Genomic DNA, 22,034 nt, shown 5'->3' with positions numbered 1-22,034 from the left:
ATAAGGGTATCTTCAACACCGACCCTCAAACTGCCCGCAATCATCTAGACCACGCGGTCCAAAATTGTTTTCCGTCCAATGTGGTTCTATATCGGTCCGCTCGATGGTTCGGACATCCTTTTTCTCGCAAATCGGAAGCAAACTAGGGAACAGGGGGAGGGGCTTGCGGGAGTCCGGACCGCCGCCACATAGGACTTCGACACCCTCATCCCACACATTTCCTCCCTCACCGTGCCATTCTTTTCAACTTCGCCCCTGCTCCCCCTTACTATGCATTCGCACCCTCCCCCTTGCTATACGGTTTATTCAAAATTTTCAAATTTTCAATTGTCATTTTGTACATAAAAAAACTTGCTATGCATGTGAGCACGGTTCATGGCTATTATCTGTCACAACTGCGACTGCAGAATTGTATACAATCGCAGGGTGTTTTGAAATGGTATGGAGATCCACAATACGTGTCAGTTTTTAATTTAGCCAATGTCACCATAATGTGGTTGTACATCTAGATCTGAAGCAATGCCGTGGCTACTTAGATATATTTATCAAGCTTGTGATCCTAATCCGAAGCAACATGATCACATAAATTAAGTTTGGCAGCATGCAGTTGCCTGATGGTGGTTCACTTCCAAAATTCAAAATTCCAAAGTACAACCTCCATCCGGAATTAACCGTTGTTGAAATTAGTGTAACTAAGTGTGTTTTAATGGGTAGATACACTCATTTCAGCGACAGTTAATTCCGGACGCGGACGGAGGGAGTGTAGGCGCTCAAACGACCCGGTGGTGCCTAACATGCCTATAAATTGCCTCCTTCACTTCATCTCATTCCACAACCAATCCACACAAGAACCCTAGACATCAAGCTAGCTTGCTTACTCTCGATCAGCATGGCCAAGGCAAACCCTTCCTATTACCAAACCACCGCTCCGGTTAGCGCACCGGTGCAGTACCAGGAGCATCTCTTCCACTTGTTCGTGCAACAGCAGTTCGAAGCAACAAATGGTGCTAACCAGCTCATTACAGTGAATCCAAAGCTTCCCCAGGGGTTCGGTGTCACCGTCGCTACTGACTGGGACATACGTGATGGTCCTGACACCACGGCGAAGGTTGTCGTGCGTGCACAAGGCCTGCATCAAGGGTCCGGCAAGAACAACGCAGCCTGGTTTATGTCCTTCAACACAGTGTTCACCGATGAGAGGTTTGTCATTTTTCCGAACATGCATGTTTGCTTTAAACTTATGTTGCCATATTTTTTTTGTGCGTGATGCTTACAAACTTGTATTTTAGGTTTAAGGGGTCCTCCCTCAGTGTGCAAGGACATTTGGTTTCCGACGAAGGTGAATGGGTGGTTACGGGTGGGACTGGCGAGTTCGCTTTTGCACAAGGTGTTGTTACCTACAAAAAAAAATCAAGGATTTGCCAGCCGGAACCGGAAGCATCAGAGAGCTTCGTTTCCGTGTTGTGTGCTTCAACTTCCCAAAGCCGGTTAGATTCATTTTTCCCTCGATCGTGTTCTTCCTTAATTCTTTAAACTGTGGAAGCTTAGCTAGCTAATTTGTATTTTTGTCATGATTTGGACACATGCAAAATGTGAGTACATCATTCTACTACTAATTTAGCTCTAACACACACTCACACACACACATATATATTTATATATACATGCCTGTGCAGAACTCCCTACAAAAGGTTGGGCCGTGAGGTGGGAATGGAGGGACACCATTTGAAATCCCGGAGGCAGAGCTACCTCAGCGTCTAGAAAGTGTCACAATTCAGAGTAACGAAGTTATTGATTCCATTGCTTTCACCTACATCGTCCAACTCGGTGCAAGGCGGACTATCGGTCCATTTGGTGGTGCCGATGGGATGAAGCAGCCGGTGAGTGAATTTTGTATTTCGTTCAAATGTAACTCAGTCATCAATTGGATAATGAGCTCAAGTCATGGATCACATATATAACGTTGACAATCTCGGACCACATTTGTACTCCCTCGTGGTGCTTAGGAGCCAAGGCAAATACTACTCCCTCCGTCCCATAATATAAGACGTTTTTTGACACTACGGGCGGTCTGGGCAATTTGTTGATCAGCTTGGAGCCTATGTGCGCCCATCCCCAAATTAGTAGAAGTAAGTGTTCCTTAGGAAAACTTACTGCTTTACTCGTCAGCTTCTCAGTGTTCCAGCAATAAGAAGGAAGGGATATGCTGTCCTAATTGCATGTACTTTCTTTAATTTTTATCTTCTACGCTTTTGGCTATCGGCTCAGTGTGGCCCGAGAAATAAAGTTCTTATTAATAAGTGCTGAATGTAGTCTTATCCCTGTGTCATGTTCATATGTGCTAATGCATATAGTGAAGTTCTGCTACGGGCTGCACGTGCATGATATTTGGGAGAGCAGAGCCCGTCTGACGTAATAAAATTCTCAGACACGAACTAATCAGTTGGTCTTAAGCCAGCTTCAACACCGTAAATGGCTAATAATCTAATTAAGGAATTTTAAATCTAATGAAATAAACTATCCTAGCCTAGCCCCCATGATCAATGGACGGGTTTTTATGAGTTGAGCCTCCACATATCAAATTAAAATTTCAAACTCCCAATGAATATCTAGGTTACTCGACACAGTTAGAGAATATAGTCCCTGATCCAATGTGCACGATGCATGAGGTGGTTACCTATACTTTTTGTGACCGTCAATGATGACTTGAGCTCATATGGATGTGTCTAACTGATGAGGCAGAGGTCGGAAATCTTTGAAAAGTTCAAAGAGTTTTAGAACAATGTTAAGAATCAACTCAGTAAGATCAAACTTCTATGACTAGATCATGAAGGCAAGTACCTGAGCCACGAGTTTGATGATCATCTGAAGAGTCGTGGAATAGTTCCACAACTCACTCCTCTAGGTCTAGCATAGAGAAACGGTGCACCGGAACGGAGGAATCGCACCTTGTTGGACATGGTTCGATCGATGACAAGTCAGTCTGATCTACCATCGACATTATAGGTTATGCTCTAGAAATTACGAATTTCACACTAAGTAGGGTGCCACCAAAATCTCTAGACAAGACACTATATGAGATATGGACTAAATAGAATTTCAATTTGTCTATTCTAAACATTTGTGGTTGGGAAGCATATGTCAAGTGACTCCACAAAGACAAGCTTGCACCCAAGTCCGATAAATGCATATTCTTAGGATATCTAAGGGACATCTTTGGATGTAATTTCTACAACCGCTATGATGCCAAAGTATTTGTTGTGTGCATAGAGATACTAGTACACCATGGCATCATAATACTTATCATTCACCATTAATTATAGTGCCACGTCGTCCTAATGTGTATGTGGCACTGCATGATACTTGCACTTGAAGAGGTCTTGTACATCCCAATGTCCTCACTTCCAAGTGCCACCACGTGTATATATCGTAGTTTTAAATAGCTGGCTATGACAAATAGTGGCATCGCTAAATGGCGCTAGAGGCGCCAAATTGTACACGATTCCATTTAGCGTGATGTCCCTACAAACGCTATAGCTCTGAGATATCGTGCTACTAAAAACTTTGGTAAATGTAGGTAAGGAGGAGCCCTAATGTGTTGACCTCAACCCCTGTGTACCAAAGGAAAATTGTACATCTGTTGCCATACTCGTCGTGACCGAAGCTTATCATATGCATATGCATAAAGTTGCACTGATAATGGATAAAGGTGAAATAGGTTGGAGTATATACCGAGAATTAGGTTCATATGATTGACATATGGCTGGCATACTCGTATACTACCAACTACCCAGCCCACATCCGGATGTAAGCATCGATATGGCATCCTGCATGCGTTTGCACTATAATAATCTTGCATCGTTCATAAGCATCTTTTCTCTCGAGAAGATGCACTTAGACCATCCGATACCAAACTGGAAACAAAGCATTTCCAACATCTGATCTGACCTCGTGTAGAGAAACTTTCAGCTAGTTTATAGCCAATTGTGATGAGCTACGCCAATCTCGTGCAGCGCAGTTGTCATGGGGACTACTTGGGAATTGCATACTCAGTCTGATCTAGTTGGCCTATTAGGGCGAGCATTTCTGGTACATGACACCTTCGTCAGTACCAATCACGCGCAATTTGGAAGTTGCATACTCAAGCTGATCAAGTTTGTCGTGCTCCAGCCTTGGTTGAGTATTCTCACCTTAATTACAAATGTCACGTAAGGTTCATGTATCGCTTAAGACCCGGACATGGTGTACTTTTGGTGGACAGGATGCACCAAAAAATTATTCCAATATTATTATCCTTTTTGTATTACGATAGACACCCAAAACCGGAAACAATATATTGGTGCGAACAGTTCTATGACGGCAACAGATCGCCCCTCAACGGTGGACAGAGATGGGAAAAGTCTAGCCCTTCGACACATCTTGCACAAGCGCAACTTGGGAATGGAGTGGAGACAAGCACACAAGCCGCTTGCCGATGGACAGACGCCAAAGCACGCCCAGCCGCCGGCACGGACCGACCCGAACCACCACCATGGGCTACCACCACGCCGCATCATCCTCGCGTGCAATTTTTGTACATCGCATCATCCTCGCGTGCAATTAACATAGGAACTTACCATTCGACACAATGGTTAGCTACTGCAAAGCAATGGGGAAAACACATAGGAACTTGAGACTTGCATATTCATGTCAAGTTGGCTTTGGTACCATGATTGCACATGCTCGGGACCTCATATTGGACGCTCTTTGTGTCAAATAGAAGGGTTGTCGCACAGAGGGCCTCGTCTTGGTGGGCCGGATCATCTATGAATTGTTGCGTGAGTCAGAGCGAGTGAGTAGCGAACTAGGGGCTACTGTAGCAATCATATTTTTAACTATTGAGAATATTGTTTAAACACAAACATATTTTGAAATTGTGAACACTTTTTTAAAACTTAAATATTTAGAAGACAAACATTTTTTGAGAATATAATTAAAAAAATGAAAACATGTGTTGAATTTGTGCAGAATTTTTGGAAATGAGAACAATTTATCCAATTCTTAAAAAAATATGTTTCGAATTTGTGAAGAATATTTGAAAAAACGGACTTTTTAAAATTTGGAAGAATATTTGAAACATAATTTTTTAAACACGATAATTTTTTAAATTCAGTTAGATTTTTAAACTGTCCAAAAAGACGAAGGTTTTTTTTGGAAAAAATATATAAAACCCAAAGAGAACCAAAAGGACGAAAACCTATAAAAGAAAAAAATTTGGTTAAAAGGCCGGTAGCAATTCTTCTGTTAAATGGGATACCCATCTCATTCGTTGGGTCGCTTGCGCTGCCTGTTCAATGGAGAACTGTTTTCCTTTTCTTCTTTTGAGATCCGTTTTTTGGAATTCAAAATTTTGTTCACGTTTTTAAAATTATGTAAGTTTCGTTTCAACATTTATTTCACAAATTAAATTTTTTTTAGTGTTTTATAAAAATGTTTGGGAATTTTAGAAAATGTTCGCATTTTTAAAAATGTCTCCAAATTTTCCAAAATGTTTCGGTTTTAATTTTTGGACATAAATTCAGAAAAAAATTCTATTTCCGTAAAAATTGCTAGGCTGCGGGCTGTGCTGAACAAAAGAAAGGCCGCTGTGTTTAGGTGGCTTAACTAGGCCGCTGGCTGAGCTGCGCTTCAGCCCACGTAGAAAAATCTTTGAAAAGGGCGTTTTGCTGGCTATGGACTGTGTTGTGCTTCCACCTATACATACATGCTGGTCTACAAAAAAACATATACACACATGTCCACAAGTTCAAAAAAAAGTTCGTATTTTCAAAAAATGTTCAGGGATTTCAAAAAATGTTTGCATCTTCAAAGTTTTGTTTGTTGATTTCAGAAAATGTTTTTGTTTCAAAGATAGTTCTCAGATTCAGAAAATGTTCCTGTTGTTCAGAATTTGAAAATTGTTCACAGGGTTGAAAATTATTCAGAAATTTAAAAACTACTTGAGTTTGAAAATTTTATTCATAATTTAGAAAATATTCATTTTTATAAAAATAATCATTTTTCACAAAAAAAAAACACATTCAAATTTTCAACAAATGTTCAACTCTGACGCTGCTTACATTTCTTAAAAACTTCGCGCTGCTCACTTGGTTACAAAAGTTCATGGTTTCAGTGTCTTGGTGCGCGAGGTCAGGAGTTCCAATCCCTCTTCATCGTACGCATTTTGCGATTTTTTGCTCGTACAGTGCCAGAAAATGGGTCAAACAACAAGGTTTCATATGTGTGCATCGAGAGTCTATGAGACGCAAAAATGCGGCAGGCAAGATCTCCCAATGCGTGTTTGTGAGGCTATGTATGTTGCGTCGCGAGTCTATTTGCCAAAAAATACGGCAGATAGGAGTTCCCGGTGCGCGTTTGGTCGACAAGTGTCAACCTATGCGGTAAATAGGAGACATTGTTATTCTAGGCTTGCTAGGCTGCAGGTTGTGATGAAGAAAAATAAGGCCGCTCTGATCAAGGGGCTTTACACTAGGCCGTAGGCTGTGCTACGCTTCAACCTATACATAACATGTTGGTCTAAAATATATATACACGCGTGCAGAAGTTCAAAAAAAGGTACAGATTCTTGGAACATTGACACATAGGTCCCACCACTCACTTATCCATGTTCTCATGATTAGATATTACATGAAAAAATACGACCGTCACACAATTGCAGTTTCATATGACCCTACTATATTCTCGTGCAAAATACCAAACTATCATAGAATTTAGTAGCCAAGAGGCACCATATGGTGGACGCGATTCAGTGACATTCTCTTTGATTAATGCATGACGGCAATGATTATGTGTCCGTCCCAGATCCGTGGTAAGCAGTGACACTAGGTACAAAAGTCAAGCATTAGGCATTTTTCATGATGGTTTCAGCCATCGTCACGGGGATTTGCGTTGCAGTATCTGAGTTTTCTTGTAGTCATGAGTGCATATCCTGGTATTTCCCCCACGCAGATAGGTACGGACCAAGCTAGGAATCATGTGCATGGGGACTAATAGAAGAGGTAAAAAAGGTTGGAGGGTGCAAACATACAAGTTGAGAACATTTTGAGCTAACAGTATAGAGGTGTTTCTAAAAGAATAAAAAATGGGACCGGCTAGGCCACGATCAACTGAATTTCATTTTTTGGCCAGTCACACATTTTAGCATCTTGTAGCCCCACGTATTCCACTTGGGCTCGTGCCTTCCCTTCACCAGCAAGAGGATGTGACGCCTGAGCACACACATGTATACGACACACCACATAAAGCATGCACAGTCGCCCACATGCCCACGCAGAAAAGCCCACATGCACAATACACAGAGAAACATCACATGCATGGCATGCCCAACATCGACTATTTCTATCATGCGGATTTAGCAGAATTAAAACTAAAAATAAAAAAACATTATTTAAGGAAAATGAATTATAAGGGTATTTATATTACCTAAAATATGAAAGAAAATGAAAAAGAGGGCAACAATGTCTTGGGCATTTGAATTATTATTTTTGCTTCAATAAAATCATTCTTCACCATTTAATCCAGATCCAAAGGCCTAGGTGGCTTCTTTCTCCACCCTTATTCTTCCCCCCTATATTAAAATTGAAATAAATACTAAAAACCAAACAATGAAATTTTCTAAATAATAATGAATTAGTGGCTTTGGTTACCCTTAAACAAGAAAAAACTGGCAAAAACTTAAAACAAAAACTTGCACACAATTTACATGGAAATTACACATTTTTATAATATGCAATAATAACCCTATTATACACCTAAAGAATAGATGAACAAAAAACCAGGAACTTTAAGAATGGTGATGATAGGAACAAATTAGTGGCAATTGCATTCCCTTTAAGAAGAAAGAGAGAATAAAAACAACTAATGACAAAATTTGCACATAATTTACAGAAAGAATGTGCTTTTTTTAAGATATGCAAGAATAAGAATGTAATAGTGAAATTTTCACAGGAAAGAATCTTTGGAGCCAATAACTCTAAGAATGGTGTTGATAGGAATGAATTAATGACAATTGCATTACTCTTTAAGCAGAAAGAGAATAAAAAATGACAAATTTGCACACAATGTACACAAAAAATGTGCTTTTTTATAATATGTAAAATTAAGAATGTAATAGTGAAACTTTCATAAAAAATATTTTTTCAAACAAGTAATCAATTAGTAGCATTGCATTACCCTTAAAAAAGAAAGAAACTAAAATAAAAACCAAAATAATGAAGTTTACCTAAGAAATGAATTGCTGGTACTGGGATTACCTTTTAAGAATAAAGAAAATAAAACAAATAATGAAACAAATGCAAACAATTTGCACAAAAAATGCACTTCTATAATATGCAAGAATAAGCATATTCTAGTGAAAGTTTTGCAAACAATAGGTTTTCTTAGAAGGAACGAATCAGTGGGATTGCTATTACCCTTATAAAAGAGTGATTGCACAAGGACCTATTTCAGAGTCTACGTTCATTTCTGCTGCCCAACTATTGGTGAATCAAAACCAAGGGAGCACAAGCACCATTCAGCAATGAGAGATGGCCAAGAAGTTGCTTGCCTTAAAAAAAGCAAAGAGACAAATACTTAGAAGATTAGAAAATTGCTATATTTGCAGCAAGGAGAGAAGAACAGGAAAAGAAGGAACACAAAGCTTCCAGGAAGAGACATAAGCAAGAGGAGAAGAAGCCAGCAGAGGCATGGCGGAAGAGTGAGGCAGCTGCTCAGAACAGAGTAGAGGAAAGAAGAAGCAACAATAAAAAAGCAGGCTTAAGCAGAGACAAGGCAGATTATTTTGGAGGCTGATGAGAACTGTAGCTACTGAGTACAAAGCAAGGAAAGAGGCTGAGAAGAAGGCTAAAAAAGAGCAAGAAGCTGCCAAGAAGCTAGCAGAGAAAGAAGCTGCTGCAACAAAAAAATAGATAAGAAATCAAAGAAAGAGGCTGCTGCAGCACAAAGAAAGGAGGAGCTTGATGACCCACAAGTATAGGGGATCTGTCGTAGTCCTTTCGATAAGTAAGAGTGTCGAACCCAACGAGGAGCAGAAGGAAATGACAAGCGGTTTTCAATAAGGTATTCTCTGCAAGCACTGAAATTATCGGTAACAGATAGTTTCGTGATAAGGTAATTTGTAACGGGTAACAAGTAATAAAAGTAAATAAGGTGCAGCAAGATGGCCCAATCCTTTTTGTAGCAAAGAACAAGCCTGGAAAAACTCTTATATGAAGGAAAACGCTCCCGAGGACACATGGGAATTATCGTCAAGCTACTTTTCATCACGCTCATATGATTCACGTTCGTTACTTTGATAATTTGATATGTGGGTGGACCGGTGCTTGGGTACTGCCCTTCCGTGGACAAGCATCCCACTTATGATTAACCCCTATCGCAAGCATCCGCAACTACAAAAAAAGTATTAAGGTAAAACCTAACCATAGCATGAAACATATGGATCCAAATCAGCCTCTTACGAAGCAACACATAAACTAGGGTTTAAGCTTCTATCACTCTAGCAACCCATCATATACTTATTACTTCCCAATGCCTTCCTCTAGGCCCAAACAATGGTGAAGTGTCATGTAGTCGACATTCACATAATACCACTAGAGGAAAGACAACATACATCTCATCAAAATATCGAACGAATACCAAATTCACATGACTACTTATAGCAAGACTTCTCCCATGTCCTCAGGAACAAACTTAACTACTCACAATTCATATTCATGTTCATAATCAGAGGGATATTAATATCCATAAAGGATCTTAACATATGATCTTCCACCAAATAAACCAACTAGCATCAACTACAAGGAGTAATCAACACTACTAGCAACCCACAGGTACCAATCTGAGGTTTTGGGACAAAGATTGGATACAAGAGATGAACTAGGGTTTTAGAGGAGATGGTGCTGGTGAAGATGTTGATGGAGATTGACCCCCTCCTGATGAGAGGATCGTTCGTGATGACGATGGTGATGATTTCCCCCTCCTAGAGGGATGTTTCCCCGGCAGAACAGCTCCGCCGGAGCCCTAGATTGGTTTCGCCAGGTTCCGCCTCATGGCGGCGGTGCTTCGTCCCGAAATCTTGCTTCTGATTTTTTTCTCGGACGAAAGACTTCATATAGCAGAAGATGGGCACCGGAGGCCTGCCAGGGGGCCCACGAGACAGGGGGCGCGCCAAGGGGGGTAGGGCGCGCCCCCCACCCTCGTGGATGGTGGGTGGCCCCCTCTGGTTGATTCTTTTGCTAGTATTTTTTATTAATTCCAAAAACTGCCTCCGTGAAGTTTCAGGACTTTTGGAGCTGTGCAGAATAGGTCTCTAATATTTGCTCCTTTTTCAGCCCAGAATTCCAGCTGCCGGCATTCTCCCTCTTCATGTAAACCTTGTAAAATAAGAGAGAATAGGCATAAGTATTGTGACATAATTTGTAATAACAGCCCATAATGTAATAAATACCGATATAAAAGCATGATGCAAAATGGACGTATCAACTCCCCCAAGCTTAGACCTCACTTGTCCTCAAGCAGAAGCCGATATCGAAAAATATGACCACATGTTTAGAGATAGAGTTGTCGATAAAATAAAATACGGACATGAGGGCATCATGATCATTCTTATAGCAGCAACACACACACACACACAGATATATATATATATATATATTGTCATATGATTTCTTATGCTAAAGTAACAATTTATTCACAATGTCAAGTATGAATCAAAAACTTCATTGAGAACTAACAAACTATGATCTCGGTCATTGAAGCAATTGTAATTTATCATAACATCAGAAAGAGTCAATGTAAGAGCTTTTCAGCAAGTCAAGATACTTGCATAAGGAAAGGTGATATGGACCTTTATTATGCAGTCCGTTGCTTTTATTGCTTCCACATCACAAGATCGTATAAAGCTTATTTTCTCCACACTAATAAATCATACATATTTAGAGAGCAATTTTTATTGCATGCAACAATGACAACTTACTTGAAGGATCTTACTCAATCCATAGGTAGATATGGTGGACTCTCATGGAAAAACCAGTTTTAAGGATATTTGGAAGCACAAGTAGTATCTCTACTTGGTGCAAAGAATTTGGCTAGCATGAGGAGGAAAGGCAAGCTCAACATGTTGGATGATCCATGGCAATATACTTTATTTCAGATATAGGAAAACATAACCCATTACGTTGTCTTCCTTGTCCAACATCAACTTTTTAGCATGTCATATTTTAATGAGTGCTCACAATCATAAAAGATGTCCAAGATAGTATATTTATATGTGAAAACCTCTCTTTCTTTATTACTTCCTATTAATTGCAATGATGACCAAAACTATGTTTGTCAACTCTCAACAACTTTTATTCATCATACTCTTTATATGTGAACTCATTACTCTCCATAAGATCAATATGATCTCTTTAATTCTTGTTTATTCTTTCTTTTATCTTTTATTTTTATTCCCTCAAGATCATAATAAGGTAATCAAGCCCTTGACTCAAAACTGATCTTTATTATATATGGCTCACGGACTCAGTTACATAGAAGGATCATAAAGCAAAGCTCAAAACTAGATCATACTAAAACTTTATTCTACGAGATCAAGATATTACTAAAAGGATCGAACTAAGAAAAACGGTAAAGATAGGAGTGTGATGGTGATATGATACCGGGTCACCTCCCCCAAGCTTGGCAGTTGCCAAGGGGAGTGCCCATACCCGATACTCAGTTCTCCGGAGGTGGTGATGATGGAGTTGTTGATGGTGTAGTATCAGACATCGAGCGTAGGAGATCCTCCAATTTGTGGATAATGCCCTTAAGAGCGGTGATATGCTCCTTCAACAAAATATTTTCACGTGTGAGATACTTGTTTTGTATGCGAGCTAACTCAATCATCTTGGTTGCTTCGATCTCAGTTGGGGTAAGAAGATTGTAATGAGGTTGAAGGATGTCTTCTTCTTCTTCTGCTGCCGGAGCTTGATCCTTCGTGGTCTTCTTGATCCTATCATCCTTGTTGATCTCCCCGGGTTTTTCTCTCTTCAGCTCTATCTTCATTAGCCACGCATCGATTCCCTCATTGTTGGAGGAGGGGGACGACATGATGCCTGGCCTTGACAACTCTGGCAGAAAATAGCTCGAAACAAAAACAGAGGATAATTGCGTGGTACGGTGGTCAAAACCTTCGGGAGATTATATAATGATTTTTTACCGACCAAAAGAAGTATCGTGCAAGAAAACGGAGTCCGGAGGGCACACGAGGTGCCCACGAGGCAGTGGGGCGTGCCCTCCACCCTCGTGGACGCCTCGTGTCCTTCCCGGACTACTTATTATTTTCCTATTTTCTTAAATATTCCAAAACAGAGAAAAATTACCATTAGAAGTATTTTGGAGTCAGTTTACTTACTGACCACATACCTATTCCTTTTCGGAGTCTGAAACGTTCTGGAAAGTGGCCCTTATATATTCCTCCGGGGTTACGGTTTCAATAACATTAGTTTCAACATTTATTGGATTACCTGAGATATAATGTTTGATTCTTTGACCGTTCACCACCTTTGGATTTGTGCCTTCGAAGTTGTTGATTTTTATGGCACCGGAACGATAGACCTCCTTGATAACGTAAGGACCTTCCCATTTAGAGAGGAGTTTTCCTACAAAAAATCTTAATCGAGAGTTGTATAGCAAAACATAATCACCTACATTAAACTCACGCTTTTGTATCCTTTTGTCATGACATCTTTTAACATTTTGTTTAAACAGTTTGGCATTCTCATAGGCTTGGGTTCTCCATTCATCAAGTGAGCTAATGTCAAATAGCCTATTCTCACCGGCAAGTTTGAAATCATAATTGAGCTCTTTAATGGCCCAATATGCCTTGTGTTCTAGTTCGAGAGGTAAGTGACATGCTTTTCCATAAACCATTTTATACGGAGACATACCCATAGGATTTTTATATGCAGTTCTATAGGCCCATAATGCATCATCAAGTTTCTTGGACCAATTCTTTCTAGATCTATTAACAGTCTTTTGCAAAATTAATTTGAGCTCTCTATTACTCAGTTCTACTTGACCACTGGACTGTGGATGGTATGGAGATGCAATTCTATGATTAACATCATACTTAGCAAGCATCTTACGAAAAGCACCATGAATAAAATGTGAACCACCATCAGTCATTAAATATCTAGGGACTCCAAACCTCGGAAAAATAACTTCTTTAAGCATCTTAATAGAGGTGTTATGATCAGCACTACTAGTTGGAATAGCTTCTACCCACTTAATAACGTAATCAACAGCAACTAAAATATGTGTATACCCATTAGAGGAAGGAAACGGTCCCATGTAATCAAAGCCCCAAACATAAAATGGTTCAATAACAAGTGAATAATTCATAGGCATTTCTTGACGTATGCTAATATTACCAATTCTTTGACATTCATCACAAGACAAGACAAACTTACGGGCATCTTTGAAAAGAGTAGGCCAATAAAAACCGGATTGCAATACCTTATGCGTGGTTCTATCTTCAGCATGGTGTCCTCCATAAGCCTCGGACTGACACTTGCGTAGGATCTGTTCCTGTTCATGCTCAGGTACACAACGTCTAATAACATCATCTACTCCTTCTTTATAAAGGTGTGGGTCATCCCAGAAGTAATGTCTTAAATCATAGAAAACCTTTTTCTTTTGCTGGTATAAATTTAGCAACAATGTAATTAGCATAATCAGCATACCATGGAGCAGTACGAGAAGCATTTATGACAGCTAATTGTTCATCAGGAAAGCTATCATCAATAGGTAATGGGTCATCAAGAACATTCTCTAACCTAGATAAGTTACCTGCAACGGGGTTCTCAGCTCCCTTTCTATCTATAATATGCAAATCAAATTCTTGTAGCAAGAGAACCCATCTAATAAGTCTAGGTTTAGCATCTTTCTTTTCCATAAGATATTTAATAGCAGCATGATCAGTGTGAACAGTTACTTTAGAATCAACAATATAAGGTCTGAACTTATCACAAGCAAATACAACTGCTAAAAATTCTTTTTCGGTAGTAGCATAATTTCTCTGGGAACTGTCTAGAGTTTTACTAGCATATTGGATAACATTTAGTTTCTTATCAACTCTTTGTCCCAGAACAGCACCTACAGCATAATCACTAGCATCACACATAATTTCAAAGGGTAAATTCAAATCAGGTGGCTGAACAATAGGTGCAGAAATCAAAGCTTTCTTAAGTATTTCAAATGCTTCTACACAATCATCATCGAAGACAAAAGGAACATATTTTTGTAAGAGATTAGTCAGAGGCCTAGAGATTTTTGAGAAGTCTTTAATGAACCTTCTATAAAAACTGGCATGACCAAGGAAACTTCTTATACCTTTGATGTCCTTAGGACACGACATCTTTTCAATAGCATCAACTTTAGCTTTATCAACTTCGGTACCTCTTTCAGAAATTTCATGCCCCAAGACAATACCTTCATTAACCATAAAGTGGCACTTCTCCCAATTCAAGACAAGATTAGTTTCTTCACATCTCTGTAAAACTCGATCAAGGTTGCTTAGGCAATCATCAAAAGAAGTTCCATAAACGGAGAAATCATCCATGAAAACCTCAACAATCTTTTCACAAAAGTCAGAAAATATAGCAGTCATACATCTTTGAAAGGTAGCAGGTGCATTACATAAACCAAAAGACATACGTCTATAAGAAAAGGTACCGAAAGGGCCAGTAAAAGTGGTCTTTTCTCGATCCTCTTTTGACACAGGTATTTGAGAGTAACCAGAATAACCATCTAGAAAGCAAAAATGTGTATGTTTGGATAATCTTTCTAGCATTTGGTCAAGAAAAGGTAAAGGGTAATGATCCTTTTTAGTAGCTTTATTTAATTTACGGAAATCAATTACCATTCTATAACCTGTAACAATTCTTTGTGGGATCAATTCATCTTTATCATTAGGAACAACAGTAATACCTCCCTTCTTAGGGACACAATGGATAGGACTTACCCACTGACTATCAGCAACAGGATAAATTATACATGCCTCCAGAAGCTTTAGTATTTCTTTTCTTACCACTTCTTTCATCTTAGGATTTAACCGTCGTTGGTGATCAACAACTGGTTTAGCATATTTCTCCAATTTTATTTTGTCCTGGCATAGAGTCTAATGCCCTTAAGATCATCAAGAGTATATCCAATAGCATCATGGTGCTTCTTCAGAGTTTTCAATAATTTCTCTTCTTCTTGCTCTGAATGGTTAGAACTAATAATAACATGATATATCTTATTTTCATCAAGATAAGCATATTTAAGAGTATCATGTAATTGTTTAAGCTCAAACACGGGATCATCCTTGGGTGGAGGAGGATCCCCTAGAATTTCAACATGCAAATTGTGTTTCAAAATAGGTCCCTGTTTAAAGAATACTTCATCTATTGCCCTTCTTTCATTCATAATAATATCATTTTCATGGTCTGGCAAATATTGTTCTAAAGGATCATTAGGAGGCACGGCAATAGAAGCAAGACCAATAATTTCATCTTTACTAGGCAATTCTTTATCATGGGGTTGTCTGCGAAATTTATCAAAATTAAAATCATGAGACGTATCCCCTAAACCAACAGTAACAATATCCTTTTCGCAGTCCATCTTAGCATTAACAGTATTCAGGAAGGGTCTACCAAATATAATGGGACAAAAGTCATCTTGTGGGGAACCAAGAACAAGAAAATCAGTAGGATAATTAACTTCCCCACACAAGACTTCAACATCTCTAACAATCTCAACTGGTGAAATAGTATCTCTATTGGCAAGCTTAATTGTAACATTAATTTCTTCTATCTGAGCAGGTGCAATATCATGCATAATTTATTTGTATAAGGAATGAGGTATTGCACTTGCACTAGCACCCATATCACATAAGCCATGATAACAATGATCTCCTATTTTAACAGAAATAATAGGCATGCCAACAACAGGTCTATGTTTACCCTTAGTATCGGGTCTAGCAATTCTAGCAGCTTCATTACAGAAATAAATAACATGCCCATCAATATTATCGGCTAAGAGATCTTTAACCATAGCAATACTAGGTTCAACTTTAATTTGCTCATGGGGTGTAGGTGTTCTAGTATTACTCTTACGAACCACAGTTGAAGCTTTAGCATGATCCTTTATTCTCACAGGGAAAGGTGGTTTCTCAATATAAGCGGTAGGAACAATAGGATCAACATTATAAGTGATAGTCTTTTCTTCAACTTTAATAGGTTCGACTACTTTTACTTCAATGGGAGGATGATATTTAAACCACTTCTCCTTAGGGAGATCAAGATGAGTAGCAAATGATTCACAGAAAGAAGCTACTATCTCAGAGTCAAGTCCATATTTAGTGTTAAATTCGCGGAAAACATCGGTATCCATAAAAGATTTAACACAATCAAACTTAGGGGTTATACCTGACTCCTTACCTTCGTCGAGGTCCCAATCTTCAGAGTTGCGTTTACTTCTTTCCAATAAGTCCCATTTGAATTCAATAGTCTTCATCATAAAAGAACGAGTACAAGAAGTATCGAGCATGGAGCGATTAGTGAGAGAAAGCCGAGCATAAATTTTTTGAATAATAATTTCTCTTGAGAGCTCATGTTTGGGTCATGAATATAACATTGACTTAAGCCTCCCCCAAGCTTGAGCGATGCTTTCTCCTTCGCAAGGCCAAAAATTATATATATAATTACGATCACGATGAACAAGATGCATAGGATAAAACTTCTGATGAAATTCCAGTTTCAATCGGTTGTAGTTCCATGATCCCATATCTGTTGGGGAACGTAGTAATTTCAAAAAAGTTCCTACGCACACGCAAGATCATGGTGATGCATAGCAACGAGAGGGGAGAGTGTTGTCCATGTACCCTCGTAGACCGAAAGCGGAAGCGTTATGACAACGCAGTTGATGTAGTCATACGTCTTCATGATCGACCGATCCTAGTACCGAACGTACGGCACCTCCGCTATCTGGACACGTTCAGCCCGGTGACGTCCCATGAACTCACGATCCAGTAGAGCTTCGAGGGAGAGCTTCGTCATCATGACGGCGTGATGATAGTGATGATGAAGCTACCGGCGCAGGGCTTCGCCTAAGCACTACAACGATATGACCGAGGTGGATTACGGTGGAGGGGGGCACCGCACATGGCTTGGAACAATCAACTTGTGTGTTCTAGGGTGCCCCTGCCCCCGTATATAAAGGAGCAAGGGGGGAGGCCGGCCGGCCTTGGGGCGCGCCAAGGAGAGGGGGGAGTCCTCCTCCTAGTGGGAGTAGGACTCCCCTTTCCTAGTCCAACTAGGAAGGAGGAAGGGGGAAGGAAGGAGGAGGGAGGAAAGAGGGGGTGCCGCCCCCTCCTTTTCCTATTCGTACTCCCAAGGGGGGGGGGCGCGGCCAGCCCTAGGCCCTCTCCTCTCTCTCCTACAAGGCCCATGTTGTCCCATTATATCCCCCGGGGGTTCCGATAAGCCCTCGGCACGCCGATAAATATCCGGTGACCCCCGGAACTCATCCGGTGTCCGAATATAGTCATCCAATATATCAATCTTTATGTCTCGACCATTTCGAGACTCCTCGCTATGTCCAGATCACATCCGGGACTCCGGACTATCTTTGGTACATCAAAACACGTAAACTCATAATGCCGATCGTCACCGAACGTTAAGCGTGCGGACCCTACGGGTTCGAGAACTATGTAGACATGACCGAGACATGTCTCCGGTCAATAACCAATAGCGGAACCTGGATGCTCATATTGGCTCCTACATATTCTACGAAGATCTTCATCGGTCAAACCGCATAACAACATACGTTGTTCCCTTTGTCATCGGTATGTTACTTGCCTGAGATTCGATCGTCGGTATCTCTATACCTAGTTCAGTCTCGTTACCGGCAAGTCTCTTTACTCGTTCCGTAATGCATCATCCCGCAACTAAATCATTAGTTACATTGCTTGCATAGCTTATAGTGATGTGCATTACCGAGAGGGCCTAGAGATACCTCTCCGACAATCGGAGTGACAAATCCTAATCTCGATCTATGCCAACTCAACAAGTACCATCGGAGACACCTGTAGAGCACCTTTATAATCACCCAGTTACGTTGTGACGTTTGGTAGCACACAAAGTGTTCCTCTAGTATTCGGAAGTTGCATAGTCTCATAGTCATAGGAACATGTATAAGTCATGAAGAAAGCAATAGCAATATACTAAACGATCAAATGCTAAGCTAACGGAATGGGTCAAGTCAATCACATCATTATCTAATGATGTGATCTCGTTAATCAAATGACAACTCATGTCTATGGTTAGGAAACATAACCATCTTTGATTTAACGAGCTAGTCAAGTAGAGGCATACTAGTGACACTCTGTTTGTCTATGTATTCACACATGTACTAAGTTTCCGGTTAATACAATTCTAGCATGAATAATATGTTGGGTAACGTAGCAATAATTCAAAAAATTTCCTACGTGTCACCAAGATCAATCTATGGAGTCATCTAGCAACGAGGAGGAGTGGATCTACATACCCTTGTAGATCGCGCGCGGAAGCGTTCAAGAGAACGGGGTTGATGGAGTCGTACTCGTCGTGATCCAAATCACCGATGATCCTAGCGCCGAACGGACGGCACCTCCGCGTTCAACACACGTACGGAGCAGCGACGTCTCCTCCTTCTTGATCCAGCAAGGGGGAAGGAGAGGTTGATGGAGATCCAGCAGCACCAAGGCGTGGTGGTGGAAGTAGCGGGATTCCAACAGGGCTTTGCCAAGTGCTGCGGGAGGAGGGAGATGTGTCATGGGAGGGAGAGGGAGGCGCTAGGGCTTGAGGTATGGTTGCCCTCCCTTCCCCCCACTATATATAGGGCCAAGGGAGAGGGGGAGGGCGCAGCCTTGCCCCTTCCTCCAAGGAAGGGTGCGGCCAAGGGGGGAGGAGAGGGAGGCGCAGGGAGTATGGGCCTTAGGGCCCATCTGCCCTTAGGGTTTGCCCCCTCTCCCCTTCTAGGCGCATGGGCCTTAGTGGGAGGCGCCCCAGCCCACCTAGGGGCTGGTGCTTTCTCACACTTGGCCCATGTATGCCTCTGGGGCCCATGCCCCCCCCGGTGGACCCCCGGACCCCTCCGGTGGTCCCGGTACATTACCGATAAACCCCGAAACCTTTCCGGTGACCAAAACAGGACTTCCCATATATAAATCTTTACCTCCGGACCATTCCGGAACTCCTCGTGACATCTAGGATCTCATCCGGGACTCCGAACAACATTCGGTAACCACATACAAACTTCCTTTATAACCCTAGTGCCATCGAACCTTAAGTGTGTAGACCCTACGGGTTCGGGAGACATGCAGACATGACCGAGACGTTCTCCGGTCAATAACCACCAGCGGGATCTGGATACCCATGTTGGCTCCCACATGTTCCACGATGATCTCATCGGATGAACCACGATGTCAAGGACTTAATCAATCCCGTATACAATTCCCTTTGTCTAGCGGTACGATACTTGCCCGAGATTCGATCGTCGGTATCCCGATACCTTGTTCAATCTCGTTACCGGCAAGTCTCTTTACTCGTTCCGTAACACATCATCCTGTGATCAACTCCTTGATCAAATTGTGCACATTATGATGATGTCCTACCGAGTGGGCCCAGAGATACCTCTCCGTCACACGGAGTGACAAATTCCAGTCTCGATTCGTGCCAACCCAACAGGCACTTTCGGAGATACCTGTAGTGCACCTTTATAGTCACCCAGTTACGTTGTGACGTTTGGTACACCCAAAGTACTCCTACGGTATCCGGGAGTTGCACAATCTCATGGTCTAAGGAAATGATACTTGACATTAGAAAAGCTTTAGCGAACGAACTACATGATCTTTGTGCTAGGCTTAGGATTGGGTCTTGTCCATCACATCATTCTCCTAATGATGTGATCCCGTTATCAACGACATCCAATGTCCATGGTCAGGAAACCGTAACCATCTATTGATCAACGAGCTAGTCAACTAGAGGCTTACTAGGGACATGGTGTTGTCTATGTATCCACACATGTATCTGAGTTTCCTATCAATACAATTCTAGCATGGATAATAAATGATTATCATGAACAAGGAAATATAATAATAACTAATTTATTATTGCCTCTAGGGCATATTTCCAACAGTCTCCCACTTGCACTAGAGTCAATAATCCAGTTCACATCGATATGTGATTAACACTCAAGGTCACATCCCCATGTGACTAACACCCAAAGAGTTTACTAGAGTCAATAATCTAGTTCACATTTACCATGTGATTAACACTCGATGAGTTCTGGGGTTTGATCATGTTTTGCTTGTGAGAGAGGTTTTAATCAACGGGTCTGAACCTTTTAGATCCGTGTGTGCTTTACAAATCTCTATGTCATCTCCTAGATGCAGCTACCACGCTCTATTTGGAGCCATTCCAAATAACTGTTCTACTATACGAGTCCAGTTTACTACTCAGAATAATCTGGATTAGTGTCAAAGTTTGCATCGGCGTAACCCTTTACGACGAACTCTTTTACCACCTCCATAATCGAGAAAAATTCCTTAGTCCACTAGTTACTAAGGATAACTTTGACCGCTGTCCTGTGATCCATTCTTGGATCACTCTTGTACCCCTTGACTGACTCATGGCAAGGCACACTTCAGGTGCGGTACATAGCATAGCATACTATAGAGCCTATGTCTTAAGCATAGGGGACGACCTTCGTCCTTTCTCTCTATTCTGCCGTGGTCGAGCTATAAGTCTTAACTTCATACCTTTCAACTCAGGCAAGAACTCCTTCTTTGACTGATCCATCTTGAACACCTTCAAGATCATGTCAAGGTATGTGCTCATTTGAAAGTACCATTAAGTGTTTTAATCTATCCATATAGATCTTGATGCTCAATGTTCAAGTAGCTTAATCCAGGCTTTCCATTGAAAAACACTTTCCAAATAACCCTATATGCTTTCCAGAAATTCTACGTCATTTCTGATTAACAACATGTCAACAACATATATTCATCAGAAATTCTATAGTGCTCCCACTCACTTCTTTGGAAATACAATTTTCTCATAAACTTTGTATGAACCCAAAATCTTTGATCATCATCAAAGCATACATTCCAACTCCGAGATGCTTACTCCAGTCCCTAGAAGGATAGCTGGAGCTTTGCATACCTATTAGCATCTTTCAGGATTGACAAAACCTTCCGGTTGTATCACATACAACCTTTCCTCAAAAATCATCGAGGAAACAATGTTTTGATATCCTATCTGCAAGATTTCATAAATAATGCAGTAATCGCTAATATAACTCCAACAGACTCTTAGCATCGCTACGAGTGAGAAAGTCTCATCGTAGTCAACTCCTTGAACTTGTCGGAAAACATCTTAACGACAAGTCGAGCTTTCTTAATGGTGACATTTACCATCATTGTCCGTCTTCCTTTTAAAATCCATATGTACCTAACAGCCTTACGACCATCAAGTAGTTCTCCCAAAGTCTACACTTTGTTTTCATAGATGGATCCTCTCTCGGATTTTATGGCCTCGAGCCATTTATCGGAATCCGGGCCCACCATCGCTTCTCCATAGCTCGTAGGTTCATTGTTGTCTAGCAACATGACTTCCAAGACAGGATTACGTACCACTCTGAAGTAGTATGCATCCTTGTCATCCTACGAGGTTTGGGAGTGACTTGATCCGAAGTCTCATGATCAATATCATAAGCTTCCACTTCAATTGGTGTAGGTGCCACAGGAACAACTTCCTGTGCCCTGCCACTAGTTGAAGAGACGGTTCAATAACCTCATCAAGTCTCCACCATCCTCCCACTCAATTCTTTCGAGAGAAACTTTTCCTCGAGAAAGGACCCGATTCTAGAAAGAATCCTTTATTGCTTTCAGATCTGAGACAGGAGGTATACCCAACTGTTTTGGGTGTCCTATGAAG

At 40.9% G+C, this 22,034-nt stretch overlaps 1 non-coding gene across 1 annotated transcript; it reads left to right on the top strand.

Annotated features, from left to right (window-relative positions):
* Window positions 1–847: 847 nt before the first annotated feature.
* Window positions 848–2,386, top strand: LOC125553398 (uncharacterized). Its single transcript, XR_015601959.1, has 3 exons — window positions 848–1,200; window positions 1,290–1,487; window positions 1,677–2,386. It is a non-coding gene; the product is annotated as an uncharacterized LOC125553398 (transcript).
* Window positions 2,387–22,034: the final 19,648 nt, after the last annotated feature.

Source organism: Triticum urartu, chromosome 4A, assembly GCF_056163025.1.
Source record: "Triticum urartu cultivar PI428250 chromosome 4A, HENAU_Tu73, whole genome shotgun sequence".
Classification (NCBI taxonomy): Eukaryota; Viridiplantae; Streptophyta; class Magnoliopsida; order Poales; family Poaceae; genus Triticum; species Triticum urartu.
The sequence above is the reverse complement of the archived record's forward strand: the minus strand, read 5'-3'. Positions and strand labels throughout refer to the sequence as shown.